At 39.5% G+C, this 21,791-nt stretch overlaps 1 protein-coding gene and 1 long non-coding RNA gene across 2 annotated transcripts in view; both read left to right on the forward strand.

The window, feature by feature from the left end:
- ARHGAP6 (Rho GTPase activating protein 6) overlaps nt 1-21,791 on the forward strand; it is a 165,289-nt gene that overhangs the window by 12,408 nt on the left and 131,090 nt on the right. The gene's annotated exons all lie outside the window — the stretch shown is intronic.
- On the forward strand, nt 392-14,362 carry LOC115604393. The gene is made up of 3 exons (XR_003990263.1): nt 392-1,652; nt 3,731-3,735; nt 14,352-14,362. It is a non-coding gene; the product is annotated as an uncharacterized LOC115604393 (long non-coding RNA).

Consider the following 21,791-nt stretch of genomic DNA (forward strand, 5'->3'; position numbering starts at 1 on the left):
AATCTAGCCAGTAATGTATCTTATAATGAAAACTCAAATTGTGGAATAATCGGTATTTTCCTTCCCTAGACTGCCTTGTATACTGTTATGTCCTATATAATTATTACAATTGAAAACATGGGATTTTTGTCAAACACCTTTTATCAGTATTTTTAGTTCTCAGGAATTCAGTAATTCTCCTGTGATTAGAGGAAATTTGAATCCTGTTTCTGTTCTTGAGTTCATTAAGACAGCGTGTCTTGTGAATTTTCTTTAGAATCATCTCCAATGTGTACTGCACGTTGTTTTTCTTTGTATGAACTGCTACAGTGGTATATTCTATACTAGAGAGACTAGCATTAAAATAAATGTTTCTTGCTGTAAAAGGCAAATTACAAATATTTATTTTCTCTGGCAATCAGCACACAGGTGGAGTTGAACATTTGAAAGCAAATTGCTGATGTGTTGAAACATATCTTGTCATCTTAGAGCTATTTTAATTAACTACAAATCAGAAACACAGTGTATCCCTTTTTGAGCAACCATCCAGCTCCTAGAGTAACCTTTATACTGTCCTTTTTTGAGTGTGCCAGTTCCATAGTTTTTGATGAAATCAAATTGATCGTCTGATAGCAGCAGAGCTTGCATCTAGCTTGTTCTGTAAAGTGTTTAATGCATTTTGGTGCTTTGAGAGGTAGTAGTGTCAGGAATGTGTACATATGTCCTTGGTTTTCGCAAATAACCTTGTTATGTTCTTGGTGATTCATCTTGCTGTTTTCTGGCATGAAACAACCTTTTTTGTTTTCCTCAACTAGTGGTAATACTATTCAGTTTTCTGTTAACTGAGTAGAATTGATATTTATCTATTAAGGATGCAAAAGCAAGGGGGAATAGAGGGGGTCACATTTATTTTGGTGTAAGCGCCTGCAGTTAATGGAGTTACCCTGAGGAATTAACGTGTCCTGCTATTCATATTCTTTAATTCCACTTGAAGTGGCCTCTAGCTATCTTTGTGGATCCATTTTAAAGCAAGCGTGAATGCAACTTAAAAAGGGTGACTGGAGCAAGGCAACAGTAAATACTCTGACTCATCACAGTGCATATTTAGGTATTCAGGCAGATATTTAACTCTAAGTGCAGTTTCTCAGTCTGGCTCCCAATAAGTAGATAAAGAAATGCACCTTTTTGAATGTATTGATCAAGCAAAGGAGGTTGCTTTTACATGAACTTTCTTTGAATCTCCTCAGGGCTTCTCTTCTTGAAGCAGAAGTGGAAAACAAATGGCTGTATATTCCCCATCACTCATTGTATTATATATGATGATGAGGTTTCTTTGCATTTGGGATTGTCCTTTTTGTCCATGTTGCATTGCACACAGTTCGGATGGTCCCAGCCCCGCAAGTGGTGCTTTCAGCCTCAAGTGGCTGTAACTAAGTGAATCTAGTGAAGACTGAAGGTCAGGACTATTCCTGCCCTACTGCACTGACCTGCCCTGAGCTACAGGGCTGTTCTCATTGTGTGGGCACTCTAGATGCAGTCCTGCTGATGGTTTATCTAGGTGTCTTCCTGAGCTCCATCCTACTGGCAAGAGCCAGTTGCTGCAAGACCACCTCCTCTTTGGCCAGCGTGCACCAGTGTTTGATGTGCATGGTGTCTGAGAGTACCTTGTATAGGTGTTTCCATAGGAAAAGAGACCTTTGTAATCACAAGCATGTCTGCTTTGTATCTTTCTCTTGTGTGTGTGTGTGTCTCTCTGTATATTACAATATATCAGTTACATATTTGTGTGCATTTTAATGCTAAGTTTGTATATACCATTCTTTTATTTCTTCTCTGCTGGAAGTATTTCTCTTGAGGTTATCCACAAGATTACCCAATCACCACATTATGATTGGTCTTTAACAAATGTCATCAGCATTGCCACCACACAAGATAGCAAGCAAAGCTTGCTGGCTGGCCTCTTGAGGGTGTAACAGAGAAGTCTTTCTCTCTTGCTAGAAGATGCTTAAGTTACCTTGCCAAGACCAAGTTCAGTTATCCATTTTTGAAATGCTTCCTTTATGAGTACAGGCATTTCTTGTATCCTATAAAAAAAAAAAGAGAGCAGTATGCTATCTTCTGATGCAAGGTTAAATTTGCTAGTATAATACCTAACTGTGACTATTAGTGTTGGCTAGCTAGTGTTGGTGTTACTGAGAATTCACCTGTGAGTTTTGCACAATTATTTCTCAGAAATTCTTTTCCTTAAAACCACTCCCTTTTCAGTGGTATCTTTTGTCTTTCCACAAATTTTTTTTTTTTTCTTCCTTTTTTAATTTGAGATTAAAGAAAGTTGCAGTTTTGACAGCTGCAGAGGTAATTGCATTACTTCTGGGAATGCAAAATATACCAACTTGGAGAAAAAATTAAGGGCCAAGATGTATGTATTGGTAAAGCATAGGTGAACTTATAGTAACAACATTGATGCACTTGACTTTTATTTGCAGCTGTGGTTGCAGAAGGGTACCTCCTCTTATACAGCACATAGGCTGGATCTGATGCATAAAAACAATTTACCCAAAATTTTTTCAGGTAGTAGAATAGTTTTGACAGCCTGTTTTCTTTGCCTCTTTTTGATGCTTGTGTACCTCTTCCCTGCTTCAGGATCAAAACTGTGCCTGCTGTTTGACCTTGTGCTGGGTAGAGTCTGTGATGATCCTATAGGCCACCTCTTAGTCCCATTTTTTCGCAATTGTGTCAAGAGTATTTGGTAGTTTCCTGGCTCACTTACACTTTCCATAGGTTTATAGCCTCTTAAATGGATTTAAATGACTTCCTAAATGATCTCTGAATCATGTACTTTTAGTCTTAGTAAATCTATGTAGGTGTAACTTGAACATCAAGGAAAATATACAATGGAAAAAAAAAGAATAGCTTTTTTGGAGCCCCATTAAACATCTGCATTCCCTGCCCCCCCCCCCCCCCCCCCCGATTGATTTGGTGCACATCTTCCACCTATTTGTAGTAGGCTTTAATTGTTTTTAGCACTCACACTTTACTCTATTTCCTGGAAACTGATGCGATTTAGCGCTGCAGAGGGACCAGAGGAAATGATCTCTTGACTGAGCCTATTAATTATTGTTCCCTTGAGAACTACCTTCTTCAGAAAAAATGGCAATAGCAAGCAGAAAAAGCACTCTGGAAATAGGCTAGCACAATTATTACTCATCATCTTGGCTAATTAGGGAACTGATCCTTTCCTGAAGGTTTCAAAGAGGCATATTTGTTCTGTTTTGATGTAACTTTTCATTAAAAAAATTAGGTTTTGAGCCTGTAATTCTTCATACTTGCTTGAAGCTTGAAAAATTTCTTTGGAAGGAAAATATATGAGAAACTTAGCAAAATTCAACTTGGCCAGTATCTAGGAATGTGAGACATGGGGGACTTCCTGGGCTGTGGATCCCTGCCCCTTTCTGTTGCATACAGCTATGTGTAATCCCTTACATAAACACAGCAGCCTCTGTGTCTCAGAAGCAGGTTTTTCTCGGTTCACTTCTTCAGCTGAAGGGCTCTCCCACAGCTCTGTGACTGGTAGTCATCTTTTCATATTTGCCTAAATTTATTCTTGGGGCAACATAAGCTTTTAGCTTAAACTGTAATTTTGCTGCCCTAGTATTTATCCAAGATTTTCCCCTCTTCATTTTGTTTTAGCTGAGGAAGGGGAGATAGCCCTTGGCTGTGATGGACATCTTTATTCTGTGCCTCTACCTAGAAACTGTCCTTTCCATTTGTTGCTTTCTTCAGGTGTGGTCTTATGTGCAGTAGAAACAAATAGCTGCCTGGGAGGGCTGAGTGGCGGGAGCTTGTATCATGTCCTGTGAAATGTCCTCTGTCCTGATCCCTCCCCCACCACAACTATAAATGGAGCCCGAGCTTAGCAATTGACATCAACATTGCAGTGTTCTCCATTTAGATGAATACCGCCCTTGGCGACCTTTTCAACTCATGGCTTTATTTATTTATTTCTCATCTTTTAAATAGATGCCCTAATCAGCTTTATTCTGTGGTTCCTCAGAAGAAGCATCCTCTCAGAGACTGGGATCTGCTGCCTCCGCAGGCAGAGAAGAAGAGAGAAGATGATCCCATACCTAATCTTTCTCATTCTGCTGGAGTTTCTCTTGATGTGTGTTTTGCAAGGCTCCTGGTTTTGGGGAGAGAAGAGAGAGATGTTGGAGTTGGGACATAGGAAACTGTAGGTAATGGGGGATGAACAAGGAAGGAAAAGGGCCAAGTACTGATGAGAGAGAGAGAGAGAGAAGGCTTTCAGCTGGATGTTAGGAAAAATTTCTTCACCGAAAGGGTCATCAGGCTTTGGAACAGGCTGCCCAGGGAAATGGTGGAATTGCCATCCCTGAAAGTGTTCAAAAAAACATGTAGATGAGACCCTTAGTGACATGGTTTAGTGGTGGACTTGGCAGTCCTGGGGGAACTGTTGGACTTGATCTTAAAGGTCTTTTCCAACCTAGTTGATTCTATGATTTGTGAGGAGACCCCACTGCCCTTGCATCTGGAAGCTAGCCCGCAGCCTGAGCACTGATCCCTTGCAGCCCCCACCCTTGTACCAATACCCCTAGCATTGTCCTGGGCGGGGTTAAGAACTCCTGGCATTTGGAATAGTAACTGTGAAAGAAGCTACGAGATACCTTCCTACCGTATTAAACCATAGTAAGAGAATGTGATCTTCATTACTGTAGGGAAACCTTTTTCTCATATGAACAAATTTCTTTTGTCTGCACCACACTACTGTGATAATAACTGATTTTTGTATGGATAGCTGAATTTGAAGGAAGCCTGCAACTTTTACATCTCCCTAGCAATAGTTAGGGATACACTGTCAATGGGAAAATTGCACTTCTGCCTGGAACGTAATATACTTATTTGACAAAGATAATTTTGACAACATGAAAAGCCCAGTGTTGAGGCATAGTCCATAGCCTGTGTGTACGAGAAGAAATCAGAAAATGAAATGGAGAAGGACTTTTAACAAGGGCGTGTAGTGGTAGGATGAGGGGGAGTACTTTTAAACTAGAAGATGATAGATTTAGATTAGATATTAGGAAGAATTCTTTACTGTGAGGGTGGTGAGGTACTGGAATAGATTGCCCAAGGAAGTTGTGAATGCCCTATCTCTGGCAGCGTTCAAGGCCAGGTTGAATGGGGTTTTGAGCAACTTGGTCTAGCGGAAGATGTCCCTGCCCATGGCAGGGGGGCTGTAACCAGATGATCTTTAAGGTCTCTTCCAACCCACACCATTCTATGAAATAATGTGAACTTTTTCAGTCTCCTTCCTCTGCCTCATTTGCTTCACCGGTGCTATTTCTGTTTTGCTGAACTTGAAAACAGAAAATACAAGATTAAAAAGACCCAGAACAGTACGTACTATTTAAAGAAAATCTGTTACAAACTGAGTTAATTTAAAAGATTACATACATTTTTTCATTCAAATTGCCTTTAGTCCTCTCTTACGTGGCTGCATTTAAGATTTAAAATAATCTTTGTGCTAAGCAGTGGCTGTTTGTGCTGTGCACACTCACCAAAGATATGTTGTGTCTTGTGGGCGGACATGTGATTTGTTCTGATAAAATCTTAAGGATGGCATTAAGTAAAGATGCTTTTTTTTGCCTGTAATGAATTTGAATAGGGAAAAAGAGGGACAGACCTATGTATACATAATTGTTTGAAGTGTAAGTGTGCCAGCTCTCTCCTACATGTTTTTCCCCAGGACTATAAAGTTTTAGTAGCACTTAGCAAAATGTTTGAAGTAAATACATGCCCATATGATTTTAAGGACAGCAGAAGGCATCTTGAAGTAGTGACTCACACAGAGTGTTAATAAATACAACTGCACTCAAGTTGCTTAAAGCTGCCTTTGTTACACTGTAAAGGTTAGAGGTGCTTCTGAAGTGCCAATTCAAGATTAAATTATCTTCAGACTTGTCCATCTGTAAACATCTGTCTAATCTAGGTAAGAATCTTCCATTAGGTCAGATTGGCTAATTCTCTGACATTTTTTTGTCAGAAGGGGTCCACAAACTTTTAAAAATCCTGGCGAAGTTTATGAAGTTTTCCATTTTTCTGTCAATAGGAGTAGTTTAGAAATGGATTGTGAGCAAGTTCTGGATGAAATAAGCAACAATGTTAGTTGTGCTTCCCGGCTTGTTCATGGGGTGGTGAGAACGTTGTTTAATTTACTGATGGCCTGGAAGGTGTCCTAGCTGGTGGGGTGGAGCAAAGACCTGTGCACTTGCCCTGCTTTAAATTTCCTGGGCAAGTTTAAGATGTGAGGTGCAATGGGATGGTATTAGGAGTCTGCTGTAGATGCCAAGGTCAGCTTTGGTCTAGAGGTCCTTAATGTTGCTAGAGAAGGAAATACTACTGGGAGATACATGTCTATGGGAAACTTTTATTTCTTGGAGACGATGCTATTAATAATGATAAGAAGGACATTTCTGGATGTCGTAGTCAGCATATTTCTTCTTCTAATAGTTATTGGATGAAAAGATCACTGTGTTTCAGGCTTAGCTTTGTCATATAGGAATGGCCTTATGGAAGAGCTGACTATGAAAACAGTCCTGGAACAAATGCTTGCCACTTAATCCATTTAAAATAGGAAGTTGAACAAAATACAATCAGAAATTAAGGGAACTAATAAACTAAAGAGATGAGGAGAGACATAATACTGAAAAACAACAAACAAACAAACAAAACTAAAACAACAAAGTCCCCAAAGTGTCAGAACCACAGATAAAATGTTTTATTGGAAATGCAAATGTAGGATTAAATGCTTCAGAATAAAGGGTAAGCAGAAATCCTGCAAAGAAAGCTGTGGCTTGGAGGTTAAAGGCTTCTGTGAAAATTGTCAAAAGTCAAGCTGAACTCTTTACAGAGGAAATTGATGCAAATAGAAGATGTTCTTCAGACATCGGAACAAGGACTGAAATGAAGCTATGATGCATTAAAGGTATATTATGCCTAAAAATGATCTAGATATTATCTCAAAACTAGATATGTTTTCTACCTCCAGTTTCAATAGAGTGATTACATTGGATGTGCTATGTTAAAACCAAGATAATTTGTGTGAGGGCTTGAAAAATGGAATCTATGATTTAAGAATAAAACCTAGGTGTCTGGTCTTCCTTGATCCTGAGAACCATGCAAATAGCCATCCCTAAATAACAGCAAGAATGGCACAAGGCCGCAAGTCCTATGTATATTTTCTTCCCCCTAGCTATATTGATTGTTCTTGTAAAATGTATTACTCTTTGCAAGTCTTGCATTGGCTGTGTCATTAGACATCATCTCAAAATATTATGGGGGACTGACACATAAAATTTAAAATCTGATCTCAAGCATTTGATGGATTAATATCAGTCATTTCAGAGCTGCTCACATAGGACTGGAGAGTAAGAAATACATTTGAAAAGAAGCAAGAATGTGGCTCGGACACCTATAGACTGATTATTCTGATGTCTATTGTGTAAAAGACTTTAGCACAAGGAAGTCATTATGAAAGACAAGGGATAATGGTGAATGGAAGATGGGAGGAAAATGAAGCATAATTTTACCATAGCCAGAAAGTGACAGAATAATTTTATAGTGCTCTTTGGTTGATGTTGCATTTCTGAAAAGTGTGTGTGTGGGTGTTTTGCTGTTGTTTTTGCTTGCTTGTTCTTCTTTTCTGAACACAAGCCTTGTAGAATATATCAGGTGTTACATTTTTGGTGGCGAAAGGGAAGCGTTTATACTATCGCAAAGAGCACTGGTGTAGTTTGGATGGGAATCTGACTATGTTTCCACTGCCCCACATTCAAGATAAATAACTTAATGTCTGGAGGAATTGTAAGAAATTTTTAAAGAAATAGAGATACTATCATTTTGAGGATTGGAAGAGAATAACTTTGCTTAGCCTAGTGAAAGGGAAGATTAGAAGGGTGTGATTGTTGTCAATTAATGTATTAAGAGAATAAATGGAAAAGGAAAGTTCTTTCCATTAAAGCACAGCAATGACAACAAATTAATCATAAAGTAGGCATAAATAAATGCAGAGTTTCTTCTATGGAAGCAGGGTGTTTCTCGAACAACCTCTTAGTCAGATGATGCTCACTTTCCTCTTATGTTCTTTGTTCTAAAGTGTTGTCTGGAATAGGAAATCCCTATTCTGCCCAGGACTTGTGGGGTCTACAAAAAGTAATGTTTTTCTCAGAACCATTTTAGTTAACAAGATTTGCGTTGAGGAATTTGTGGTGGTTTCTGTGTGTAAGGACTATTAACATTGTGTATATCTGTTCAAAGGCTCATATTCTGCTCTGAATAAGTGAAAAATAGAGCCTTGAGTATCCATGGAGACAAAATATGCTGTAGGACATAAAAACTGAAAAAGTTATGAGATATTTTCATCTCTAGACTTTTTTATTAAATGGAATATATTTACAATGGGGCAGATCACTTTAAAGACATAAAATTCTCTGCACCAATTGGTCTTCTGGGCTTTAAAGTACATTAATATCATGAAGTCAGGAAATGTGGAACTTAAGCAAACAAAGATTGGTAGTCAAGTGCATTAGGAAAACAAAGATTGAGCTTTAGTGTCACTGGGGCAGAAAAATAGCTTGTAGTTTTAGTGCAATAATTTAATGCACTTCCATTTTCCCACTTTCCTTTTTTTACCACTTGTAGTTAGTTTTAATTATTTTTTTTTTATTTTTTTTTTTTTATATTTTTGTAGATTTATTTTAAGGTTTCTGCTGAGTAGAAGAAATGTTAATCGGCCATCCCTTCCCCTCTGACGAGGAATGAGATGGCATTTTTGTCCCCATGTGTATGGGGACAAAGCATGATTTGGCTCTCACAGAGGAATAGAGAAAAGCCCTGGGAAGCACGAGCAATCCAGTCCAGCAAATATGTGAGGGTTGGTGTTTTTTGGGTGGGTTTTTTTTTTTTTCTTTTTTTTTTTTCTTTAATTTTTTTTTTTTTTTTTTTTTTTTTGGTCAGATAGAAGCTATGCAGCCTTAAAAGGACTTGTTTAAATTTTTGTGTGTGTGCCGAATATGTCAAGTTTGTATGGAGCCAGCGATGCTTGCCTCCTTTTAAAGTGAAAATTATAGAACACTTTACATACTGTTTCTCACCAAAATGCGGATTCTCTCTCTTGCTACAAGTAGAATCACAAACCTGAATTTAGTGAGAAATAGTGTGTGGACTGTTTCCATAGTTTGTTTTTTAAAACGGGTTGAGAAGCTAGGATCTGCTGGCTTCTAGCAACCTTGACATAGTGCACTCAAAAGGAACCCCCTCTCCTCCCCCTCCCCCTGCAAACCTAAACAAGTCCTTTTAAGGCTATATGAGAAGGGTGCTTGATAGCTAAGGGTATAGGTGCTATATAAGTACTTCAAGAAGTGAATTAAATAATATAAAAAGGATTGGTGTGAAATGGAAATGAGAAAAAGCAGCAGAAATGCAACGCTCCATAGAAATTAGCTGGTGGTTTGGTACATTTCATGGCTTCTTTGTCTTAAAAGTGGTTCAGATGATTGGGGAGTGTGTGGTGTATTCTTGTATAAACTTAGCCATGCTAGGGTTTCAAAGAAAGATCTGAAGAGTGTTTTACAAATACTCAGTAATTGACTTCCATGAATTGCTAAAGAATGAAGCAATGGAGGCTTTTTGGATTTCAGTGTTTATGGTTTGCTATGGGGAACTGAGTGGTAGAGTGCTCATTTGCCTGTCTTTTTTGGAGTTCTTCCTTAGCTTAGACTTATTTTGCAGCAGGCAAATCCTGAGAGCGTTTGAACAAAATGAAAAATGTGATTGCTGCTTTAGGACAACTTCGTGCTTTCCTGTGTGCGTTACAAGTCTGGCTTTTCCCATTTCAAGCTCTTGTGATTAGGTTGCACACTACACCTAACTTTCCTCCCACCAGGCACCATGCTTCACTTCACTGTTCTTAATTTTAACAATTTAGGTATTATCATGGGTTTAATGCAGTATCACTTAGATTAGCAAAACATTAAAATCATTCCTGTAAGTCAAATCCCTTAATGCATCTTCTCATCTTTGAAACTCCTCTGGAATGGCCTTGGCTTAGCCAAGGCTCCTCTCTAGCATTGGTAACAGGCTGTGAGCTGTGATCTGCCTATGAATAAATGTAATGCAGTAAAAAAAAGTCTATCCTGATAAAATTTTTGGCATTACTCCTATTTTATGTGGAACTTTTAAAACACATATTTGGTTTCTGTGTGGCTTGTAGCATACCTCTGTCTGCAGGACTCTGATCCTAATCCCTGTAACACGAATGGGAGTTGTTTCTTCTCTCACTGGAGTCAGTTGAAAAAGTCCTTAGTCTCCTTCTCTTCTCCCTGTCCCCCAAATATTATTGGTATGTCAGACACTCCAGCACTGCTTAAGCATTCTCAGGTGTCTGTCTCATTTTACCTCTAGAAATGGCTTTATTAGACTTTGAATAGTGAGTGACTCTTTAACTGGGCATTGACTTCATTTCTAATCATTGTGACATGGAGGGCAGAACAACCTTTGCCACTTTATAGGACTCCTCAATATTTTATTAGTATTAACTACTAACATGCCACACCACTTTATAGACAATACAAGATGCAGCTAAATCCATTTGTGGATAAATGCTTGCCAGAAGTGATGAGTTCATCCTATTTACCTCTGTTAGTAAGGAACACTGGGATGGTTGAAGGAATAAAGACTCATGCTATCTTTTTCATGTTGTCCTCTCTTTAACACTGAGTAAATTTCTGCAAGATGCTGTTTTGGCATCAGTGAGGTCACATTTGTCATGGAGTATGCAGTTAACTGGTTCTGCACATTCAAATCCCTCTCTGTGGGAAAATGTGGTCAGGATACACTGAGCTGGGACAGAACTTTTGTGAAAAAGCATCCTGGCAAGAGGGCAAGCAAGAAACTTGATTAGGGCAGTGCTGTTCCCAGATGAGTCTTGACATCAGATAGATGCCAATATTTGTAGGTTTTGAATGTAGCTGCCCATCAACCTTGAGTCCAAAGGGAAGATACTGCTCTGCTCCAGAGGAGTTTTAAGACAGTGAGACAAATGACAGCTCCTCAAAGGAAGAAGTGGTCTGGCTTATCTTTATCGTTTTCTGACTTTAGAAAACATCAGGTTTTATTTTGAGAATTGCTTTCTTTGATTTGCAGTAAAAGACCAGACTGTTTCCTTGGATTCCTTCCCTAGCCACACAGTTTTGGGCAACTTCACATTCAGATTTGAATATAAATTCTTTGAGCCAGCATCATCATTGGCATGATAAAGTAAAATAAAATCTAAGTGTGGTGGATTTCTTTTAAACAGAAAGGTTTATTAGCTTATTCATTTATTGGGTAGTTTGTTAACGAGTTACTTGGGCAAATGTTTTTATTATATTCTTTCTTAATCTTTTTTTTGTCCTCTAAAGGAGAGCTCTTGCTTTTGCCAGCAATTTTTATTGGCCACATTTAGACGTAACATAAGTGTGCAGCCAGCACACTTTCTTATGCTGCATAATGAAAAAGCGTGTGCTATCATTTTTGAATTATGAAGAAATTTGTTTTCATAATATCTTTGAATATTCTGTGGGGTGTAATTATCACAACAGGTACTTTTTATTTCAACAAGGTACTAATTATCATGTTAATACTCTTTAAAAATCCATGACTGACTGTGAAGGTTCAGGAAAAATAGCACAATGTACTGATTTGTTTTTCTAAACGACATTTTGCAGCTTATTTTCTCAGCTGGTTGGTAAACTACTGTAGATAAAAGTTTGTTTGTCTGACAGAAGAAGTTTTATGAGTTTAAAACAGTTTTTCCTTCCTCTGGGATGGGTGGAGAATGAAAATAATAACTCACTTGAGTCTACTGATAAGCTTCAATGAATGGCACTGTCAGCTTAAACCCCATATTTCTCTGTATGCATTCTTGCCAGTTTTGCAAGTACCGTCTAATATGACTTGTATCAGGGAAAGATTAAAAGTTATCTTGGGTTTGTGTTTTTGTTTTTTTTTTTTTTTTTTTTTTTGTACTTTTTTACAGAATTAGAGAATAGTTAAGATTGAAAGGGCATTTATGGAGATCATCAAGTCCAACTCCCTGCTCAGAGCAGGGTCAGCTACAGCAGGTTGCTCAGGGCTGTGTCCAGATGTGCTTTGGTTCTCTCCAGAGATGGAGGCTACGCAGAGTGCCTGGCAACCTGTTCCAGTGTTTGACCACCCTCCCAGTAAAAGTTTTTTCTTACGTTTAAGTGGCATTCCGGTCCTGTCACTGGGCACCCACATAGAAGAGTATGTTCTTCCTCCCCCCACCAGGTATTCTTACGCATCGATAAGACCCTCTTGTAAGGCTTTTCATCTCTAGCTCTCTCAGCCTTCCCTTGCATGAGACATGCTCCCATCCCTTAATCATCTTTGTGGCCCTTTGTTGGAGGACTTGCTCCAGTAAGTCCCTGTCTCTGTTGTACTGGGGAGCCCAGAACTAGACCCCTCATTCCAGGTATGCCTCATCCAGGGTGAGTAGAGAGGAAGGATCCTCTCCCTTGACCTGCTGGTGACACTGTGCCTAATGTACCTTAGGAAGCTGTTGGTCTTTGCTGTAAGAGCACATTGCTGGCTCATGTTCAGCTTGTTGCCCACCAGAACCACGACCTCTTCTGCAAAGTTGTTTTCCAGCCTGGCAGCTCTTGTGTTTGGCTTGTGTGCTGTACAGTCCTTGCATTATGCCCTAGTCTGCCATGATGTGGGCCTAATGGGCAACCTAGTCATTCAGTTTGTGAATCTGCAGCATGCCCATGCTGTCCATAGCCAGCATAGTAGTAACTCATATGGCATTTGACATCTTTATCTGGTTTATGAGCCTCATGACTACTTGACATGACTGCAGTGATCTGCTATGAAGCATGGTCCCAGGGTTGAAATCAATACTATGTGCTCAGTTTGTGCATGCAGTCCAGAGAAGAATACACAAGCTTGGCTCTGCACTAATCTGTCTCTATTGTTGGCACCATAGTGTTTTACCTTACACCAAAAACTGAGCTGGTATCCAGAAGGCTTTGACACAAGGAGAATTGGTCTTTCTTGTTTTCAAAAGCCAGTGTAGATCTGTTATTATATAACAATTTCCTTGAGTGGCTTATAGGTGTAAGTCTCCTCTTTTTTTAGTGTGGAGCTTTCACTCATATTAAGGTGGGGGGCGGGGGGACACGATGACACACGAACGACACGACAACAAACCCAAACCACAAACTTGCTTGTAAACCAACAAAAATTAGTAAGATTCAGGAGCAGATGTGGTACCTGTAACTACTTTTAGCTTCCTACTTAAGTTGTGCTGGATTGCAACTCAACACTCTGTTTTCATGTTTATGAAATAAACGAAGCTGGAAAGCTCTATGCGCCTTTCAGGGCCAAGAAATTTTGCATGTAGACATAAAAGACATGTTGCAAAAATATTCTTAGAAGGTACAAAACAACTCTCCTCATGCTCTGTATTTTCTTTGTGAAAGTGTGGGACCCAGCCCTTTGAGAAGACATTACTGATGACATTCATGTTAGGGAAGAGAATGAGATTTGTTCACTTAAAAAAATTATCTGAGGAATCCTTGTCACACTTAGTTTTTACATGTAATAAGAATATCTTTTTATATTGACCTGACTGAAAACCATGCTGATGTCCAGCAAGAATCCAGCTGTGGTGGCCCACCCATGCTGACCTGCTTGTGGGACAGGAAGGTTTTGCCTTCCTGGTAAGAAGAGGGATTGGTGTGACCGTTGTGTATAACACAGAGGAGAAGCTTGTGGAGGAATTGGGCATGCACGATGTGTTTGGCTGTTGATGTAATTGGTTTATGCTGAGAGAAAAACTCTTATTACAGTCTAGTAGGATGGCAAACCACAATCAAAACAGTTACATTTGTACACAATGTGAAGAAGCTCATTTAATCCTCGGGCAAGTTTCAGAGGCTGAGTCCTTTCATCCCATTGCCTTGTCTGGCAGAGGTCCAGTGCCAAGGGAGAGTCCTGTCCTTGCTCTGTAATTCCTTCTCCAGACAGCCTCTCAGCCAGAATACACTCTTGTCTCTTTCAGCTGTATTATCTCCCTGAAACTGATGGATGCATGAACAGAGCAGCTATGCTGGAAATGTGTGTTGCTTAATCATCTTTTAAAGCAGTTCTCGATGACCTGGTTCCCTTCAGGTCCCCCAGTCTCCTTGCATGCTAGCTGCATACTTGCGAGAGTTTAGAAAGTTGGAACATGTGGAGGCTGCTGTAGTTGGCCAGAGATGAGGGAAGGGATGTGCAGGTTTCCAAGTAGGTACAAGGAGATGGCACCAGGCAGAAATGGGAGGTGAGAGGGCTGATTTACTGGTGTATGGGGTTTAGAGGGAAAAGTAGAGCTAGCAGGCCAAGAAAATGGCCTTCTAGCAGTGTGGCCTAAATAGCAGTATGTAAGGGCGAATGTAAAACAAGACCTGAGAAGAGAGAGAAGGGCAGAAGGATGTGATCAGTCTGAAGCTGTTCCGCTTGCTCAAGAGAAACAAAAGTGACTTCTTTTGGTACAGTTTGAGGAAAGCTGAGGGATGACCACAAGCTTATTTGGGCTAGTGCTGTCAGAAGTGCTTATAAATCGTTTGTTTGCTGCCTGACTTTGAGGATGTTCTATACGCCAGATGCTCTGTAACTTGAAAAATGTGAAAATTTGGCTATGCACTAGCCCTGGAGTTTTCACAAGCAGGGAAGCAGAAAGCATTGGCTCTAATAAAACCTGCATCTTCTCTGAGTGACCTCCATAATGGTGGTGCACTCAATTGCCCGGTTGTGTTCCATGTGAATGTGACATTCAAAATATTTACAAGAGCCACTGGCTTGGAATGTCTCACTTAGCTTTGCGGTGGTGGGGACTAGCGGCTGCAGTGGCCTTTGTCTTCGTGCCGCCAGGTGGGGTGGCTGCAGGGAGTCTCCATCTCCTCCCGAGCTTTGCTTTTCAAGAAGTTTTTTTTAATGTTTGTCAATTATTGATTGCTCATATGGGAAGGTCACAGTAATTCACGCAGGTGTATATGGCTGAAAAGATACAGAGAACTGTGGATTGAAGGGGAACCTCTCGTCTTGTCTTTCAGGTACTCACACCTTTGCAGGGTTTTGAAATATATATGGAAATATATATTTGAAAATAAATGATAATTCTGTTGTTATGTTCTGCATATGTTATGTACATGCATATGTTCTGCTGCATTTTCCATCAATTACAATGTAAGGTTGGTTGTCTCTTGCAATGCACTTATATTTCTCTGACTGTGTAAAGCAGCTAATAGTGGTAGAAGATGTATGCTCTGAAAATTCCTGGTGTAAGTGACAGCAAGACCTAAACTCTTTTCTGAGCTTTCTTTCCTGAAGAGTTTATTTTTTTGAAATGTAAGCAAGTTACATGAAAATAAACTCAAATGTTAGTTTGCTGCATATTGGCTATTAAATAGTTTGTCCATTACAAATGCTCTTACTCCATGAGATGTGAAAAGTGGCTTGTCCTTTTGTCGCTAAAAATTGACCCAACTCATATTCGTTATGGGGTTGCCGTGTTGAGCCCAGGCTTTTTGGCTGTAATCTCGCCACAGAGTTCACTCAGGGTCAGTGCTGCAGCAGCTGCCTGATCTACCTGTGTTTCAAGCTGAGAAGGAACCAGACAAAAACTAATGAATGCTATTCGAGTAGGAAGAGTAAAAGGTGGGGAAGCAATGTAATAGTGGGATTGAGAGGTTAATGCATCTGTCCTTTTTTGTTAATACATTGCCAGGATCTAGCATGGGCCTAAAGGAAGTGAGGAAGAAGACGCATTGAAGAGAGTCAAGAAGTTCATGAGGAGGAAATGAGGAAAGGAGAATGTAGAGCCCACCCAGGCAGATTAGATGGTTTAGAAAAAAAATATTTCAGGGGAAGGGACAAGATCAATGAGGAGCGGGTCAAATGACTCCTCGGAGAGATCCCTGAGTAAGCAGTGGAGCAAGTGGGTAATTTTTTGACAGGTGACTGGGAGATTTTGTAGATCAAGAAGTCGATCTTTATTGAATGGAAGACATGAGTAATGATTAACTACAGTGATAAAGGATGTGGATTATATTGTTCATCTTTATCTACCATGAATGTAGTTACATGGGCAGTTCTGGAGCATCAGCATTAAAGATCAAGATGAAATCCTGTGTGACTGAATTCAGTGTTTGTAGTCCCACTGACTTCAGTAGAATATTTATACTCTTAGATTTTCAGTATCTTACTAACTAAACTGACGGCATGAAAGATACCTGAAGAGTTCTTTTCAGAAGTTTGCAGTTTTAGATCAGGAGCTGTATAAGGATTGTTTCTTTAGAATTCTAAGCATTCTATTTCATTGCTTAAAGCAGGGATGAAAGAAACCCAAGATTTTAATTTTCTATGGAGAATAATGGCATTTTGACAAATCTTAAATTATAGCTGTTCTACCTTACAGGCTGTTGTACTACTTTAAGTTGAGGTGGAGTCTCTCATCCCAGGGCCAGTGTAACATGTCAGGAGAACTGGATAGTCTTCCTTCTCTTTTACTGACTTCTGTAGCACATCACTTCTCAATGGTTTGAGTTTCTCTATTTTTCTATTGAGTCAGTCACTCCAAGCTGAACAAAGATCTTCCATTTCTGCCCTGCTGGGTTCAGTTTAACTAGGTTTAAGATTCCTATTGCTGGATAATATCTTTCCAGTGCAATCTTTTAGTGAGCCTGTCAGACATATTGATCAAGTGAATACATTGCCTTACAAAGTTTAATATAAACCTTCCCCAAGTTCACATCAATGTGCTATATATTTGAGAAGTTATTGAATATATATATATGCAGATCAGGATAATTAGTGGGCTGTGGATAAAATAAAAAAATGAATGGCAAATGAACATGTGTGGGTGCCTACTTGGCTCTACTTTTTGGCAGAATTATTGAGGACCTGGTGACAGGAAGGAGAAGGAAGTTATTGAAGTTGGTAACTTCATTAGAAGAACATAAAAGAAACCTTCCTGTGTTGTATTCTCTCTTGAAATAAATGTTATAGTCCTTCATTTACACATACATAATTTAAAGTCTGTAATATACACATTTTCTGAAAGCATTCATTTTTAAAATCACCTTGGAAACTCATCAGTCTAATGTAGTTGAAATATTACAATTCTTCATGCTATCTCACTTTCTTCTTTTTTTTGTAACCTGTTGACAGATTAAAATAGACACTTGGCTAGTAAAAAGCCTTCCCCCCTTCCCCCATCCCCCCCCCCCCAAATTTCTGATAGGTCATGGCTTGAAGACAGTTTGCTCTTGTTTGTGCCAAACTTAACAACAACAAAAAAACCCCCGACCCTAACCACGAAAACCCTAAACATGATTAAGGATTCTGTAAACCACAGTGAGATTCAAGAGATAAATGGGGAAATCCGTTAATAACCTAAATTCCATCCCCTTGTCTTGCACCCCTTACTGTAGTGCAAGAAGTGGAAAAACTCCTGAGTTTCAAGAAAAAAAAATCCCTGAAACAGCAGGATTGCATGTTTTATGGTGGTATTACTCGAGCTTACTTTGCCTCCACTTTTATGTTACAACTTTGTAGTTTAGCTATGAAGTGGGGCAAGTGACATAACATGCAAGATAAGAGAGAGAGGGTAAACATTTGAAGAATATTTTATATCCTTGTACATAATCTCTGTTCCAGTAGAATATAATAAAATAATAAAGGAAGGTGGAAGAAAGTTGGAAATACAATTCATAATAGGAGCACTTGGCTTTAAAAACTCGAAATATTTGCTCTTTATAATTTGCTTTTCTTGGATGCTAATACAATTATTTTCAGTAATCTCAGTCCTTTCTCAATACATTATGTTGTGAATATGCAATTACTAAAGGACCTAAGCTGGTACAGGAAAACTATTCAGACCGAACTAGTAATTTTCATTCAGGGACACAGTGAAAAATCTCATTTGAATTGTAAATGGTTCCCATGTGTATAAATAAAACATAGAGAAAAAGAATTCTGAATTCAAATTTCATGTCACGTTAATAAAAACAAATCAGAAGCTCAGCTGAGTAACTGTATTGGGAAATACTTTAAAGATTAATAAATTGCAATCTGTTGCTTACCATAAGAGTTCTGTATAGTTTAATTGCTTCATATCATAGAATAGTTTGGGTTGGAAAGGACCTTAAGATCATCTAGTTCCAACCCCCTGCCATGGGTAGGGTCATCTTCCACTAGACCAGGTTGCTCAAAGCCTCGTCCAGCCTGGCCTTGAATACTGCCAGGGATGGGGCAGCCACAACTTCCTTGGGCAACCTGTTCCAGTGCCTCACCACCCTCACAGTAAAGAATTTCTTCGTTATATGTAACCTGAACTTCCCCTGTGTAAGTTTGAACCCATTACCTCTTGTCCTATCACTACAGTCCTGAATGAAGAGTCCCTCTCTGCTATCCTTGTAGGCCCCCTTCAGATACTGGAAGGCTGCTATGAGGTGTCCCCTGAGCCTTCTCCAAGCTGAACAGCCCAAACTTCCTCAGCCTGTCTTCATACAGGAGGTGCTCCAGCCCCCTTATTATCCTCGTGGCCCTCCTCTGGACTTGCTCCAAAGCTCCATGTCCTCCTTATATTGATTCCTTCTTGTTTTGCAAGTGGTTAAGCTTTTGGGATTTTTTACCTGCTTTTACAGGAGGCATTTTTTGAATCTTCTGCCTGCTGTCCTGTATGTTTTATGAAGACTCTAAACCAGCTTTCAGTGCTCAGTTGCTTGTCCTGCCAATCCTATCTTCAAATCCACCTGGAGCCTCCTGTGAGACTTGGGGGATGTGGATGCAAGGCAGTGATGCTGATGAACATCTTGTCCCCCAGGCAGGCACCCTGAGCACCCAGCTGTGGCATAAGCTGCCTCCTGCTCCCCCTTCTATGTGTCGCAATTTCCATGCATTCGTATCCCGAGGAGGGTGAGTGGGCTGTGAGCTGGTGTTGTACAAGCCTGTCCCAGGTGATGAGTGTAGTCATTCAGCACTCTGAAGTAACATAATCTGGGACATGCACATCTGCTGCTTCTCAGGGGCTGGTTTGAGCAGCGGCTTACTTGGTGGTTATGAAAGCGATTGGTCGTAACTCCCCTTACTACTTGTGCTTCCCAGTGGGACTCTCTTGCTTCTGTTGCAAGTGTTGAGGGTTTAGAATGAAGCATCAGGAATGATGGTCCCTTTTGCAAACCTGACCCTTGGAATGTACTTTTTCCCAGTTGGTAGCTACGTTGGCTTTTAGGGAGGTGAATGAGAACTGCGTACAGTCAGCTTCTGGCAGAACCAGGTGTTCACTGGAAAAAGGAGATGTTTGGCTCAGGCACAAGAAATAGTGATGGTTCAGGTACTGCAGTTGGCTATCTGACCTCTGTCACTCCTCCAGCTCACCAAGAGTATTTCCTGTTCTTCATTGCTGGATGGTGATTTTTTTTTTTTTTTTTTTACGCTTGTGACCACGTAAAGTGTGTATTTATAGCTCTTAAATGCATAACCATGTATTGCTACGGAGTTATTAGCATCTCTTCTACTTTGCTGCTGCTTGTGGTTCTAAGATGCTTTTACCAAGGACTATTATAATAAATTATAAATCGTTAAATAACTGTTTAGGAATGCTCTGACTCAAGCTTCTTATACATGTGAAGGCTAGTTTAATTTTTCTTGGTAAATGGAAACTATTTTCCTATTCATCTGGGACACCGAACAGCAGAAGGGTCTGCAAACAGATTCATCAGGGTAAAAGGAAAACCAGCACTGCTCTACTCCCTTCCGTGTGGGAAACATGACATTTTCTAACTAGATAGTGGGAATGTTTTCTTCTGCAGGCCTGAGTCACTTGTGAGGAATGCTAAGATTAATGCACAAGATTAATTTTCTCACTGCTGCTTTCTCCATTGTAAACATGGAAGTTTGCTTGCCTTGGAACTTTTCTCTTGTTTCCAGCAAAACTTCAGGTATTCTGAGCATTTTTACTACAGATTCAAACCCAGTTTTGCTCTGTAAAATCTGTCCTTGCCTTTTAGTGACTGTAAGCACAGAAGTCGATGCATGTCTCTTTCAGACTTAGCGTTTTTAGAGTGCAGCAATTTATCTTTCTGTTTGCTCCTGGTGCATTTTGTGTGCTGCTGTCATATACAGAAAACCTTCTGTTCTCACAGAGCTGTGAACAGGAGTTTTTGCTTATCAGAGTTCTCCAGATATACAGTATCAATTAAATTCAATTTTGTCCATTTTCAACATAATATTAATTATACCTAATCTGTAATAATGTCTTTTCTGAAATGGGATATATATTTAGTACTAGATTGACTAAAAGAAATTGTGCCCACTGTCATCTTTATTAAGTGTTAAGAATTGTTGAAAGAATTGGCCATAAGTACTAAAATTAAAATAAGAGTTAAAGAGTGCCTTCCTAGGTTGCTTCAGAGCAAGCACTATTGTCTGTATATTGAATCTCATGGCTGACAGTTGGCCAGTTTTTGATGCACATGGTTTCACTGTGGTGTGTATTGCACAAATGTTGGTACTGAATTTGAGCAAAAAGACTGAAGACTCTGTCTGAAATGAGTAAACTACTTGTTGAAGTAATATCAGCAAAATCAGTAATACAAAAGTGAGTTAATGTTCCTATGGCCAATGCACGTTAATCTATATCTTTTTAATATTTAACACATGTAGTTGAAAGGCATTGTAAGTGAAAGGAGTGCAAATGGCTTTTTCTCTGTAGCTTGTAAATAGCATGTTTTGTGTACTGTCCCTAAAGGAGCAGGGACAAGGCTCCAGGTATCTTCCTTTGCACTTTGGTCCAGGCATTAGTTTCCAGCATTCAATGTAACAGCTTTGTCCTGCTCTAACCACTTCTGCTGCTTTTGAGGCTGTGGGGTAAATGCCTGGCTTTCCTTCTACCCCCTCCCTGTTTCCTAGGGCTGCTGTGCAAAGAGTGGGAGAGAAGGTGATGCAAAGGTAACACTGCTGGCTCTGGGCTAGCCAGTGTCTTTCCATCTCTTATTTGACTAAAAGGAAAGCTTTCTGGAGAGCTAGGAGATAAAAATGCAGATGCTTCAAATGAACGCGTGTGTAACTTGTCGTGGTTGTGTGCAGATACCACTGCTGTGCAAAATGTGGCTGTGTGCCTTCTAATGCCTGTTGGTTGCATTCTGTTTTGATGCTCATGTGGCTGGAGAAGTAATTACTCCAATCAAGACTACCCCAAAAAAATAAATGAACACATGTAAAATCCTACTCCACTGATGTCATTGAAATTTCTGCCATGTTCTTCATTTAGGATAGATGTCTACTCAGGGTTCCTATAATATTAAGGGGCAGAGATTATCTTGCAGTAAGTGCCCCATTATGCTCTTTGGTGGAATTCTGGTTCTCCACTGTGATAAGCAGATCTGGGGAGAGGGAGAGTAACATTAAAACTCTTGAAAGTTTGTCATTTCATTGAATCAATAAGAAGGCCTAATTAGTAATTGAAAAGATAATTAAAATTTGACAGGCTGCTAAGTTTTGAATATGACATTATTCTTTTCCAATCGTGCTTTTAAAAAAATATTCGTGACTCTTTTGGACCTTTTTTCTTTTCTGCCTTCCTCCATCTGATTGCTTGTTTCAATTCTCATTTTCTAATGCCTTGAATTTTTCTTTCTCTGTTCTTGACGCTCTATTTCATTCTGCAGTCGTCTTGTTTATATTTTCTGCTT

The sequence above is a fragment of the Strigops habroptila genome, chromosome 2 (genome assembly GCF_004027225.2).
Source record: "Strigops habroptila isolate Jane chromosome 2, bStrHab1.2.pri, whole genome shotgun sequence".
Classification (NCBI taxonomy): domain Eukaryota; kingdom Metazoa; phylum Chordata; class Aves; order Psittaciformes; family Psittacidae; genus Strigops; species Strigops habroptila.